Source organism: Polypterus senegalus, chromosome 16 (assembly GCF_016835505.1).
Source record: "Polypterus senegalus isolate Bchr_013 chromosome 16, ASM1683550v1, whole genome shotgun sequence".
NCBI classification, from domain to species: Eukaryota; Metazoa; Chordata; class Cladistia; order Polypteriformes; family Polypteridae; genus Polypterus; species Polypterus senegalus.
This window is the reverse complement of record NC_053169.1, coordinates 90,405,644-90,419,180: the sequence shown is the minus strand read 5'-3', so window position 1 is coordinate 90,419,180 and position 13,537 is coordinate 90,405,644. Positions and strand designations below refer to the sequence as shown.

The 13,537-nt window shown below is 42.1% G+C and overlaps 1 long non-coding RNA gene and 1 other non-coding gene across 2 annotated transcripts; both read right to left on the bottom strand.

The window, feature by feature from the left end:
- Window positions 1–48: 48 nt before the first annotated feature.
- On the bottom strand, window positions 49–6,970 carry LOC120516554. The gene is made up of 3 exons (XR_005630863.1): window positions 6,864–6,970; window positions 4,931–5,026; window positions 49–783 (listed from the first exon to the last, which is right to left on the bottom strand). It is a non-coding gene; the product is annotated as an uncharacterized LOC120516554 (long non-coding RNA).
- A 3,047-nt stretch (window positions 6,971–10,017) lies between these two features.
- On the bottom strand, window positions 10,018–10,111 carry trnai-uau. The gene is made up of 2 exons: window positions 10,074–10,111; window positions 10,018–10,053 (listed from the first exon to the last, which is right to left on the bottom strand). It is a non-coding gene; the product is annotated as a tRNA-Ile (tRNA).
- Window positions 10,112–13,537: the final 3,426 nt, after the last annotated feature.

Below are 13,537 nucleotides of genomic sequence, written 5' to 3'. Positions count from 1 at the left end.
GTATTATTTTGTAATGGTTCAGATTAGATAGATCTGCTATGGATTTCATTTTTCATCATTGTCTTCCACTGGCTTTAATAACCAAGGAGAAAGATACCAGTTAACACTCCCTTTTAAGGCCCTCTGGCCCTCCAGTTGAGAATTACAGTGCCAGTCTATAGCAAAACTGATACAGGAATACTTTCATAAAGCAACTACAGAATATTTTCAGTTTTATTTATTTAAAAACTATTTGAGGTGATTTAAAGACAACCTTCAAAATTGGAATGGTGAGCACAGTGTGATGGACCCCCAGGGAGCCACAGCCCTAAGTTTAAAAAACTTTTGTTAGGTCAGCTAGCTCTGTATGAGTGTGAGTTTGAGTGTGTGTGTGTGTGAATAGGCTCTGGGAATTTGGATTAAGCAGGTTGGAGAACGTTACATTGCATTTACAATAATTTGATTTCCTACACAGAAGTAAGTACATGTACAGTGTGAAAAGACTGGACAGACACAGCAAGAGGTTTGGGGGCAGCCGTTTTGTATATTTGAATTAGGCTGCCAAAATTGAAAGGTCGGTTCCATAGAACACGTCAACAGATTTCAGTTTAACAATAATGGGAAAAGATGACGGTTTTAAAGCCGGGCAGGGGAAGTGATGTCATCGGGGCAGGAACCGGAAATGACGTCCTCGGGACAGGACAGGACGTGACGTCAGCAGCCCCAGAACCGGAAGTGCCGTCACTGGACCCGGAAAAACAGAAGTGACGTCCTCGAGTCCAAGCTAAATTTCCTGTGGTTGGTCTGCCAATGAAAAAGAGGGAGGATTAGTGCACCCTGCCACCCCCTGGTCCGGCAGGGAAGTATCCTTTTTTGAGCTTTCTTGAGCTGCCTCCCATGCGCACGTGTGTGACAACAGTAAAGCCGGCAACAATTTTACATACTGCACAAAGCACTAGTCTGTCCAGTAATGATCAAACTCAAAAACACATAGTGATCAACCAATAAAGAACTGCAATTAAACATAAAATAACCAACTGACCTTTATGTATTGCAGCACTGAAACAAGGAAAAGATTAAAAAAATAAGCATGTTGAAGAAAGGAAAACCCACAGATCTTGAATAATACAGAAGACCACATCCTTCATTTGGCACTCTTAACACAAAATAGAAAAATAAAAAGTTCAAGCAAGTAGCCAAAATGTGTTAAGTAATTAACATCATCAAATTAGGAGGCGATAAAGAAACATCCATCCATCCTCCAATCCGCTATATTCTAACTACAGGGTCACGAGGGTCTGCTGGAGCCAATCCCAGCCAACACAGGGAGTAAGGTAGGAAACAAACCCTGGGCGGGGCACCAGCCCACCGCAAGATACACACACACACACACACACACACACTAGGGACAATTTAGAATCGCCAATGCACCTAACCTGCATGTCTTTGGACTGTGGAGGAAACCGGAGTACCCGGAGGAAACCCGCACGGACACGGGGAGAACATGCAAACTCCACGTTGTGAGGACACGGGAAGCGAACCCAAGTCTCCTTACTGTGAGGAGGCAGCACTATCACTGCACCACCATGCCGCCCATAAAGAAACACATATATATATGCAGCATATACAGTATACATTGTAGAAGATGGGCCACAGACACACAGACACCGTATGTCCAAAATGCACAAGTTTTATTTCTAATGGTTCTGCACACAACACAGTGCTCCAGCACAATATTCAGTCCTCCTCTCCCTTTCGCCGCCTTTACTCCTCTCCTCCTAAGCTTCGTCCCGTGGTATAGCGGGTCCACAGCTCGCTTAGCAAAGGCCATTTTAAATAAATCACTGCTCTCGTGGCGGCTTAGCGAGGGGGCATTGGGCCATAGCAAGCCGCGGGGTGATCTGTGACGTGGGCGTTTCTCACCGAGTGCACAGATGAGGGACTGCCCACATCCGTGATTGCTCCCGTGGCTAATATGCTACAGCTGCTATGGCCCCTCGCATTATAAAAAAGAAGCGCGAGTTGGATGGAGAAAGATCAGAGAAAAAAAACGGAAAGAGAGAAAGTGAAGGATGGAGATTACAGGAAGCGAGCGAGCAAATCGGTGCAGCAGGAAGTGGGCGGGCGAGCGAGTGAGTGAACGCTCGTAGGCAGCTGAAGGCAGCCTGGGTGTTTGGCCAACACCTGGGAGAAGTTGTGGTCACTCTCGCAGAGTTTGTTTTGAAGGGCGGGAGTGACCGGGAAGGTGCAGGACTCTCCGCGGAAGGTAGCGGGAGTCGGGACTTGGGACGTGGTGTTCCCTGTGTGAGAGCCTTGGTCACAGTGGAATTCCCAAGTCACTGTCAGGGGGAGCCGACCGGAGCCAAGGATCAGAAAGGCGACTGACAGTAGCAGCAGGAGTAGGCAGAAGGTCGGCTGCAGTGAGAGCGTCTCGCCTGTTGCAGGCCCGGATGGGAGAAGCTAACAGGGAAGAAGCACCGGATTTGTCATTTGTTTTTAAAGACTGCTTCCTAAGAAACATTTTAACCTCTGGTTTTAAAGGATTGTTTTTTTCTATTTATTGGTTTTAACCTCCACATTTCTTTAATGGGATTATTTATTTATGGAATTATGAAAGCACTGCACTTTATTTATTTGAACACTGATTTGTTGACTATTTTAATAAAAGCACTTTTGCACTTTTTTTATACCATCCCCTTGCTCAATTGTTTATTGCCTCCACTGACTAGCCCACTCGGTAACATTATCGACGGTGTTGGGTTCAAAGGCTTCCGAATAGTGATGGGAGCGTGCAGCCAGAACCCGCATCGTCACACGTCCTCCTCCTCCCGACTCTCGCTTTTGAATGGAGTGAGGTGGCCTCCTTTATAGTGCACCCGGCAGTACTCCAGGTGTCCCTAGATTAACATCCGGTAGCACTTATGGGTGTGGCGGAATTGCTGCATGTCCAGACTCTGGAGCTGTCCTGGTGCCGCCTGGCGTTGGCTACGGACCCTCACCAGGGTGAGCTTCTAAGCTCTAATTACGTGGCCCCGATGTAAACCAAGGGGGCTGCCCTCTTGTGTCCCAGGGGAGGTACTTCTGGTAGTATGCCCATTCCCTCAGTCTTCTCCTGAAAAGGGCGTCCCGGGCAGGATCCAGGCCGTCCATCACAATATATATATATATATATACATATATATATAGTCACAAGCACAACAAAGAGTCATCGCAAAGGTTTGGGGCAGCCACCCGTAAAATGTTTCCTGGCTGCAAAATTGGTTAATTGGTATGATTCCAAAACAGAACTGAATTGCTGCCTTAAAATGGCAGATCTGAAATACAAACAGAGGAAGTGATGTAATCAGGGCCAGAACTGGAAGTGGCGTCATCGATGGCGCCAGAACCGGGCAGGATTTCCCAAGAATGGTCTGTAAGAGAAGGAGAAAAACAATTAGTGCACCCTGCCGCCCCCTGGTCAGGCATGGAATTACTATTATTCAGGACCTTTAGTTGTCTCCTAATTGCACGTGTGTGAAAAAATATATACGTACAGTGATCCCTCGCTATATCACGCTTCGACTTTCGCGGCTTCACTCTATCGCGATTTTTTCTCATACACGCTTACGTCACTACGCATGTGCTTTCTGAGAACTTTTATCTAAGCCCCACGATGGCTCCTAAACGTGCTGCTTTTTCTAAGCCTTCTGACAATAAAACTAAGCGCCGGAGGAAGATGCTTACTTTCCAGGTGAAGGTGAAACTCTTGGATATGATCAAAGATGGCAATACCCTACAAAAGCCTCCTCACGCATATGAAAAGACAGCAACAGCAACTTTCTATCAAGATGTTCTTCAGCCGCGCACCCAGACACCAACTGCCTACTCCTAGTACTCCTTCGGGGGAAAAAGACAACGACGCACCTGCTGAAGATACTGCAGCACCACCTGAAGACTCTCCTACTGAGGTCGTACCTTCATAGGTTAGTGGTTGTGTGCAATTAAATGTACAGTACAATAATCTACTATAGAAAAGCGGTCGGGATTGTCCTTCCGTCCCGTGAGTGCAAAGCGTAGCGCTATTCCGCTTATCACAGACTTACTACTTGCGGCTTGAGGTACGAAGTGACATGATGTGAGCAGAGTTCTGGTGCTCCTTGCTTTTGTGTGCGATGCGCTGGAAAAATAGACAAAATGATGTCTCTGGAAATAATTAATGTTGATGGAGTACAAATGCCTCACCGCGTAGTAAATATCAGGGGAGATGGTGCTTGCTTCTTCTCATCTATAGCTTATTTAGTGCATGAAACTCCGTCTTTAGCGGTACAGATTCGGGCTGACATTGTACGACTCGAGGGGATAAAAAAACGTAGGTTTTCGGGAGATGTTATGAATGGGCACTTTGATGTTCTCATTCCCTACACTTACATGCCTGATGTACACATGGAGCGCACAAAAATTGAGAATAAAAGTCGGTCGCCTTAAAAGGTGGGTGAGCCTAGTAATAATATGATATTTGTAACGTCTAATATGTCTTATTTTTTCTTATTTTGTCTAATATATTGGGTAATACGAGTGTAATGGTGACTAAAGTGTGTTATTTCATGTCCAGAGGGCTCTAATAATGTTAAAAAAACATATTTAGAAGGTCGTAAACAGGTTTTCTATTCTTTAACTGCGAAAATATTCGATTTATAAATAAAGGATCCTACTTCGCGAAAATTCATTTATCACGGTAGAGTATGGAACGGATAAACCGTGATAAATGAGGGAAATTTATATATATATAAATAATACGGAGCTCATCATGGGCCCCTCATGCCAGCAGCAGTAGGAGTAGAAATTTCTGTAGTGTATCCAGTGCCTTCTTTTAAATACTCGACAGCAGACAGGTGAACTGCCATTTCTCTTCTTTGGGTGCATATTTTTATTCCCTTGGCTGGGATAAAACCAGTAGGGAAATTCTTCTCACCTTATTTTTGAAGCCTCTGGATTGTGTTTTTTCTCCCCGTATTCACCCTTAGTCCCTCTTGGGTTGTGACCTTTGTGATGAACTTCTGGTGTATCCCTGAAAAGTGAGCAGAACCAAGATTATGACAAACCCTGAGATCCTATCCCACCTTTCAGACGTTTTTCTTGAGTAGGAAGACAAACCCTGACACGCTGCAGTGTATTGTAGTAGAACAGAGCGGCACATTGAGCAGTGGAAGAAGAGACAATAGCCAAGAACCATCTCCATTGTGGAGTTAGAAGGAAGATTAGTGGCAAGTACAAGTTTATTTGAGGGTCTGGTCCACTCATTAATACAGTTGCTTCACAGCTCCACTCTTTGGATGGGGGCTGACAAGAAAGTTTAGCAATGGAATATATTTATTACTAGTAATTTACTACAGAATATTTATGAAAGCCCAAAGAATAACTAGATCAGGTTGGGGAGAATGCACCGGCATAGCGCACTGCCGCATCCACCGCATGCCAAAACAACTAGGGATCCTGGTTGGCAACCCCCACGTGGTCTAGTCCCACCCTCTGGAAATGACCCTCTATCTGCCACAGCCAGATCCTCAACAATGAGGATCCTGTGCTTAAGACCAAGCTGAAAGTATACTGCTATAAAGTCTCCTATTTCCATTTTGCCTAAGTGCAACTATATGAAACAGAACTATAATGCATCAGAATAGGTACGGAGCCCCTTTTCCGTTACTGTGCGGTTGAAAGTATCTGGAGCGCACATCAAAATATTTGGTGAGCACGCGATGGCATCCCCGAAAAAAAATTAAACAATGTCCCCTAAGGAGCTCCGTATCTGGTCATCTTAAGCGAGAAACATACCTTTAGCTCTAGTGTAGTGGGTTTTGTCTGATATTTTCTTTTGAATAAAAGACCGTTAAATATAGCTGGGTAGAAAAGTTAGCTGCAGCAAGCCACTTGAAATAGTTGGCGTCTAATATTGTGCATGTCTTTTCAAACACATCTGGGCTCTTTCTCCTTTTTTAGGTGCTGTGCATTGTGGCCACATTGCTGTACGTCGTGCACGCGACGCGCTTTTCTTTCCGATGGTGCTAAGCGGTTTGAATCAACTCCCGTCGGAAGACCAGAATCTCTAGCGCCATCTGCTGGATATATGCATCTACTGCTGCAAGAAAAGATTTGCAAGTCCCAAAAGTGATGCTTTTCTATTACTAATCCCTGAACACACGCTATTACCTATGGAATGTAATGTGTGCCAAAATGAAATAGATAAAATTGCAATTATGAAATAAGTAATTGCATGCAAAGGTACAGAGCCATAGTTTGTGGAAAAAATGTATAATTAAATTAAAATAATGAAATAAATAAATTATGAAATATATATATTTTTTATTTTCTTATTGCATGTTTAATTTCAAAATGATCTTACACATTTCACATTTCCGAATTGCTGTTTTAAAGCTAGCACCATTTATTTCAAAATGCTCTTTTCGGGATGGTTTTGTCACTTGTCAATCATAAGTAAGACCAACCGGCTGGGCCTGTTCCTATTGGTTAATCCTTTGCAGTCAGTTACTATTCCCCGAATGGGGGCAGCAAGATCTTTTGCGCTAATTGCATTTAAACTTAACATTGATATGGTTAGTTTGAAAAGACAAGCGAACATTTAACACAGGATGCTATTTTGAGACAAACTGACACATTTTGGAAATGCTCAGACATTTTATATCTGCACAACCTTGAGACGGTGCGGTGTTTTGTGCTGTCTTTACATGAGTTAGTAAATTACTGAACTATTCATAAGTCTGAACCGCAGTCTTAACTATTTGAGTGGTCACCTACCAAGTAACAATTGTGGTTGATCAGCCATTCGGCAAACATTCCCCACGTCGTTTCAGTTGCGAAAAGCAAATCACAAATATGTGATACAGTACCTGGCAAATAGTTCAAGGTGTACACGACGCGTGTTTCGCCCTAATTGGGTCTCATCAGGTGTACGCACTTACGGAGAAGGGTCTAATGCAGCCCGCGATACATATGACGTCAGACACGGAAGTTACGCTTATTGGTGTGTTGTACTATTAAGGGCGTTCCGTGACTGACGTCAGAGGTATTGCGGGCCACAGTTACACTCTGTTATCACTTACGGGGATCAAACCTTGGACGTCAGTGTATGAGGCGAACCTTTTGAGACTGCACCACAGCGGCTTATTTGACAGGGTGAAGATAGGAGTATTACATTCATTGGTCTCAATCACAATCTGATTATTTTAATGGTTGCAAAGTCAAATCTAGGTAATGCATATGTACTCATGAAAAAATTCCAGCCCCGTTTTCGACCTCCCTAAGTGCGAAAATATAATTTTAATATAAAGTGTGATTATAAACAGAGATAAATAATTGTGTATCGATATTATCAATTAATAATGATGAGAAATAAAGACAAATGATATTTGACAAATATTGAGCAACTGGGCGTGGTTCTGATGACCTTTTCTTCTATCTCAGTATACGAGGAAGTCGAGGGAAGCGCACTCCCGATTTTTTTTTTCTGAAAGTGCAAGTTTATTTTCCTTTTACCGTACTTGAGATGTTCCTATTTCTTAAGAGGTCTTTAGGAGAACTCCTTACAGTTCTCCCATATAATCATGCTATAGTGCCCTCTGATGGCGGCCTATTAAAACCAATTAAAAGAAAAGGGGCTGTGACTATGGAGTGGATTGACATACAAGAGTGACATTCATTAATCCTCAATCCCACAAAACTCATCAAGTCCTTTAATCTGCTTATACTTCAGCAGTCACACATGAACTGTGCTTTAGGACAGAACACACCACCTGGTTCACACAACATACTAGGAAAATGAGAGCAAATTATCTCTTATACTTTACTAGACTTCCTCTTGAGTGTTGTAAAATTAAGACAAAATAGAAGTACAAGCTGGCAGCATCTTGATACTTAGAGGCATATTTTATTATACATCACTATGGTGAAAAGAAACTTTATATAAATACATCACTTCATCTTGTCTGCTTGCTTTACTCAGGTCTTAGGTAACATAAAGGCACAGTCTATATTCAATAGGTGGTAGAATAATTAAAAAATATTTGCTATCCTTCGCTCTATGTGTTCCTTTGGCGCCTTTCATCTGTATTTTTAAATGTGAGCATCTCTTCAATGGTGCGCCCTTCCTCGAACACATCTCCTTAAAGCCCACTTCTCAGACCCTGTCTTTACTTTCTATCTATCTATCTATCTATCTATCTATCTATATCATATAGTGCCTTTCATATCTATCTATCTATCTATTATAGTGCCTTTCATTTCTATCTATCTATCTATCTATCTATCTATCTATCTATCTATCTATCTATCTATCTATCTATCTCATATAGTGCCTTTCATTTTTATCTATCTATCTATCTATCTATCTATCTATCTATCTATCTATCTATCTATCTATCTATCTCATATAGTGCCTTTTCTATCTATCTATCTATCTATCTATCTATCTATCTATCTATCTATCTATCTATCTATCTCATATAGTGCCTTTTCTATCTATCTATCTATCTATCTATCTATCTATCTATCTATCTATCTAAGGGAAGATTTCATATTAAAATGCATGTTTTAAGAGAAAAAAACTGTACAGCTCAGAAAGGATTTTATTTGTTAGGTAACAGTTTGAACACATGAAGAAATAGAGTGCTGATGTTGAAATTATATTTTTCTTCTATGGAATTTTATCATGGGATGTTGAACTACTCAGTGTCAAACTAGAGCCAGTGTGGACGTCGTAAAAATACTTTGGTTATTTATTTTATTTGCAAAGCACTTTTCAAATTGTTACCTGTTAAGCGTGTTATCTCTTCCTAACATGCAAATATGTTTTACTGGCAAGATATATATCCATGCTTAATTACCAACATGCAATATTACACACATTTATGCACAAAAAATTAATTGTAATTAATGTGAAAAACATGTATACCCCACTTATTCTGGCAAGGGACAATGGAGATTATAAACAACGTAACAAAATATTTCTACAATAACAGTTGCTTTTGGAAGCTGGTCATCGCTGTGTCAGAAAAAAAGCAGCCCATAATTTTGGATAAAGTTAGATGATAATGATCGATAGGAGAACTGGACTCTTACTGCACTAAATATAAATCTTGCATGACTGCGAGGACTAGACACAATTAGTTCCAAAAACTTTTTGCCATTTAATATGACAATAAAAATTTTACAAAACGTATTTGTGTTCTTTAAATGATCGCCCAGTTTCGGTTTCTGCTTTTCAGTGTCGGTCGAAGCTCTCTTGGGCCCTTGGCGGAGAGGCCGTTTTTCGGTGTCCGGAGCGCGGGCTCCCCTCTGTGTACATAACAAGGCCTTACATTACGAAGCTTTAATAATGGATTGGCCGCCTTAGACTGTAACCGCTATTCCGATTTATTACCTAAATCCACCACTGTCGCTTTGTTTCCAAAGGTTCCAAGACTGCCTCTGGTCAGCCACAACCCATCAAACTGGATAAAGTGCACGGTGAACAACCGTGGAATGAACGGATGAGTAGTCGTGAAAGGATTACAAAATAATTATTTTGTTGACATCAATTTATTTTAAAGTGTTTTATTCACAACCACTTAAAATACTCTGCTTTCACCCTTTAACAGGATTCCCAGCCCTGTAGTCAGTTTCCTCCGTGACTCCTGCCTCCCCTGAGTGGAGGTCCCGTCTTTGACAGCTGTATTTTGGGGCGAGGGATTCTTGTCACCCTGATATTGTGTTCCCATGAACTGCTACCTCCTAAAAAGTCGCACGATGTGCCCCGTAGTGTTTCTTCACGTGTCATTCTCCGCTTCGTGTTTCACCGCACTGCGCACGTGCAAGCCAGGGTAGACGCCGAGCCCCGCCCTCAGTTCCGAGCTGTTTCCAAGCTCATTGGCATCGCATTTTTATTTTCTCTTTCTCTAGAGCTGCGGCTCGCTCCAGGAGAGCTTCTTCTTTCTCAAAAATTGTAAAAATAAATTATGTTGTGAATTTTGCGTACCTTTTGCTTAAATTACTTCAGTATAAAAGCTGTGCTCCAGGTGAGGCTCGAACTCACAACCTCGGCATTGCTCGCAGGGATACTGCTATATAAGTACCGCGCGCTAACCGATTGCGCCACTGGAGCTTCGCTAAATGTTGGCCGCCAAAGTGTTCTTCACTGTCTGACGCTGTATTTAAAAATGTATTTATCTTTGTATGCTGTATTTTCAAATGTTATGATTCCGTAACTGAGGCTTTCGTTTTTATTTGAAAGAACGTCACACAATTCTAGGTATTAGCATTGTTCAGCTCATCGAATAATTTCTTTGGGATAGGCCTTATGCATTTCAGTTGCGTCACATTTATAATGTTTGAATCCGCTGATGTATTCAAAACGCTGGTTAAACGATTTTGGGTTAAATTTAAAGTTCGTATATCAGATAACGGTCGATGCATGTCTACGTAGGGGCCCGTGACGTTTATCTCCGTATACGAACATTTACGGCATCAATCCGCCAGAAGTCGCTGTGTCTCCTTCATTCTGGTGGTTGCAAGCAATGCGAGCGTTTGCGAAGGCGCGGAAATCGTTAAGACACCCGATTTTATTATTGAATTACGTATTTAATTTAATCTTTTAGAACTTTATTAAAAACACAAGCATCATAAAGAACAATCCTGTGAAATAAGGGAATGAATCACGCCTTATCCGAAAGAATTCTTAAATGGGACGACCCCGATTGCCCCTTTGCTTTGAGTGAAATCATTAACGGCAGACCTGTAGTGGAGCCTGAAGGTTTGGATACCGAACACTGAATTAACATATAAGAGACAGTCTCAGAAAGATGCGTGCTTGAAAGGCGACATTTCAGAAAAACACGTAGGAATTCGGGGGTATTAGTAGGATTTACTTATTTGTTTGCATGTAAAGGTTCTTTAAGTAAAAAAAAAAAATGTATCAAGTATTTAAAATAGAGATATTATCTGTTTAAACCACCAGACTAGATGTCTTACAATGCCGGTAACAATTTAGTTAAAATCTAATGCTCCCAAGATCCTTATCAATGTAGTCTCATAAACACATGCATTTTATTTGTGTACTAAAATAAATTGACAAGCTTAATATAAAGACATCTATCCATCCATCCATCCACTATCCAACCCGCTATATCCTAACTACAGGGTCACGCGGGTTTGCTGAAGCCAATCCCACCCAACACAGGGCGCAAGGCAGTAATATGAGGACATAATTCAGTAAATTGAAGTACAGTATAATGATTACCCTTAAACATATACCCGTTATTCATATGTAACCCATCGTAGCTAACGTATGCAAATAACGCAGTGTAACTATCCAATCAATGCACGACCTTTTTTTTCCAGGGAGAGATGGACTATGGAGAACTTCTTTAGCGGGTCATGAGCCAAAGTCATAGATGGTGGAGAGCAACACAGAACACAATTCTCTTTTAATGCAAATGTAATCTCATTTGGGAGACGATTATAATTTTAAATTAAATTGGCCTTTAGCAAAGCATTAAAAAAAAAACTGTAGTCTTGTTGCAGTCTTGTTGTTTTGATTAATTTTATTCTGCCACATCTGCACATCCAATGCGTCGTCATTTTGAGGATTATTATTATTATTCTGTTGCAGCCTATGATTCCTGTCCCCATTTGGGATCTGGCGGGCCACCTGTAATAGTGATGGCTCATCTAGGACATCACTTAAGACTAAACATTAAAATTCAAAGCAATATAATCAGGTTGATAGGAAATTAACAGTCATATTCAGTCTGAGTGATTTGTTTTGTTTGAAAAAATCACCATTAACTCCCCCCCAGGATATTGAAACCCAAGGCAACTGCCAGCTTCGTGTAAATGGTAGTGTTGGTGCTGGCTCTAACCAATGTGCCTTTGTCCCTCTCACTAACTCTGTTTTGAAGTACCAACATCCATTCATCCATTATCCAATCCGTTATGTCCTAACTACTGGGTCATGGGGGTCTGCTGGAGCCAATCTCAACCAACACAGGGCGCAAGGCAGAAAACAAACCCCAGGCAGGGTGCCAACCCATCACAGGGCACACATATCAGGGACAATTTAGGATCACCAATCCACCTAACCTGCATGTCTTTGGACTGTGGGAGGAAACCCACGCAGACACGGGGAGAACATGCAAACATGCAGGGAGGACCTGGGAAGCAAACTCGGGTCTTCTAACTACGAGGCAGTAGCACTACCCACTGTGCCACTCTGCCACCCAGTACCAACATTATTGGTTTATTTATTTATCCATCCATCCATTTTCTAACCCGCTGAATCCGAATACAGGGTCACGGGGGTCTGCCGGAGCCAATCCCAGCCAACATAGGGCACAAGGCAGGAACCATGTATTTAATAATTTTTAATTGTTAGGTACTGAACTCATATTAGATTAAGAGAGTGAGTGAGTGTGTGAGTGTGTGTTCCCCTTTTATATGCTAGGGAGCAGTTGCAGGTGTGATTGCCTGATGGTCGCTCCAGGCTGAAATTAAGACAATCAAACCGCGGGCACGTGCCAGTGGGGCAATGTACTGACGGCTGATCTCTTTCGCCTGTTCCATTCCCCAGCGTGAGTAAATCCAATTATCTACTTATTTAATATGGTCACTTTTTTTTATGAGCCGCTATACTACATTTTCTTTCATTATGAGAACTGGCTAGCCATTAAATGTTCACTGGGAGCTTGAGACTCTCACGCACAAAGTTTAAGGGACTCTTAACTCCACAGACCTCTGATTTTTCAAGATCCTCTGTTTCCATATCTTTCTGTCCTCGTCATCTTGCTCTGTCACCCCCATCACCTGCATGTCCTCTCTCACCACATCCATAAACCTCCTCTTAGGCCTTCCTCTTCTCTCACCTGGCAGCTCTATCTTTAATATCCTTCTCCCAATATCTACAGCATTTCTCCACTGCACATGTCCAAACCAACACAATCTTGTCTCTCTGAGTTTGTCTCCAAACTGTTCCACCTGAGCTGACCCTCTAATGTCCTCATTTCTAATCCTGTCCATCCTCGTCATACCCAATGCCAATCTTAGTATCTTTAACTCTGTCACCTCCAGCTCTGTCTCCTGTGCCACCGTCTCTAACCCATATAACATAGCTGGTCTCACTACCGTCCTGTAGACCTTCCCTGTCACTCTTGCTGATACCCGTCTGTCACAAATCACTCCTGACACTCTTCTCTACCCACTCCACCCTGCCTGCACTCTCTTCTTCACCTCTCTTCCACAATCCCCATTACTCTGTACTGTTGATCCCAAGTATTTAAACTCATCCACCTTTGCCAACTCTACTCCCTGCATCCTCACCATTGCATTAACCTCCCTATCATTTACACACAGAGATGGAAGAGATGGAGAAAGATGATCCGCTGTGGTGACCCCTAACGGGAGAAGCCAAAAGAAGAAGAAGAAATCTGTAGCAGTCTCCACACAGTAAATTACCATGACTAGATAGTAACAGAATTGTACAATACCAGTGAGACCTGATTTTAAAAGCACTCTTACGACATGAAGTATGTATAGT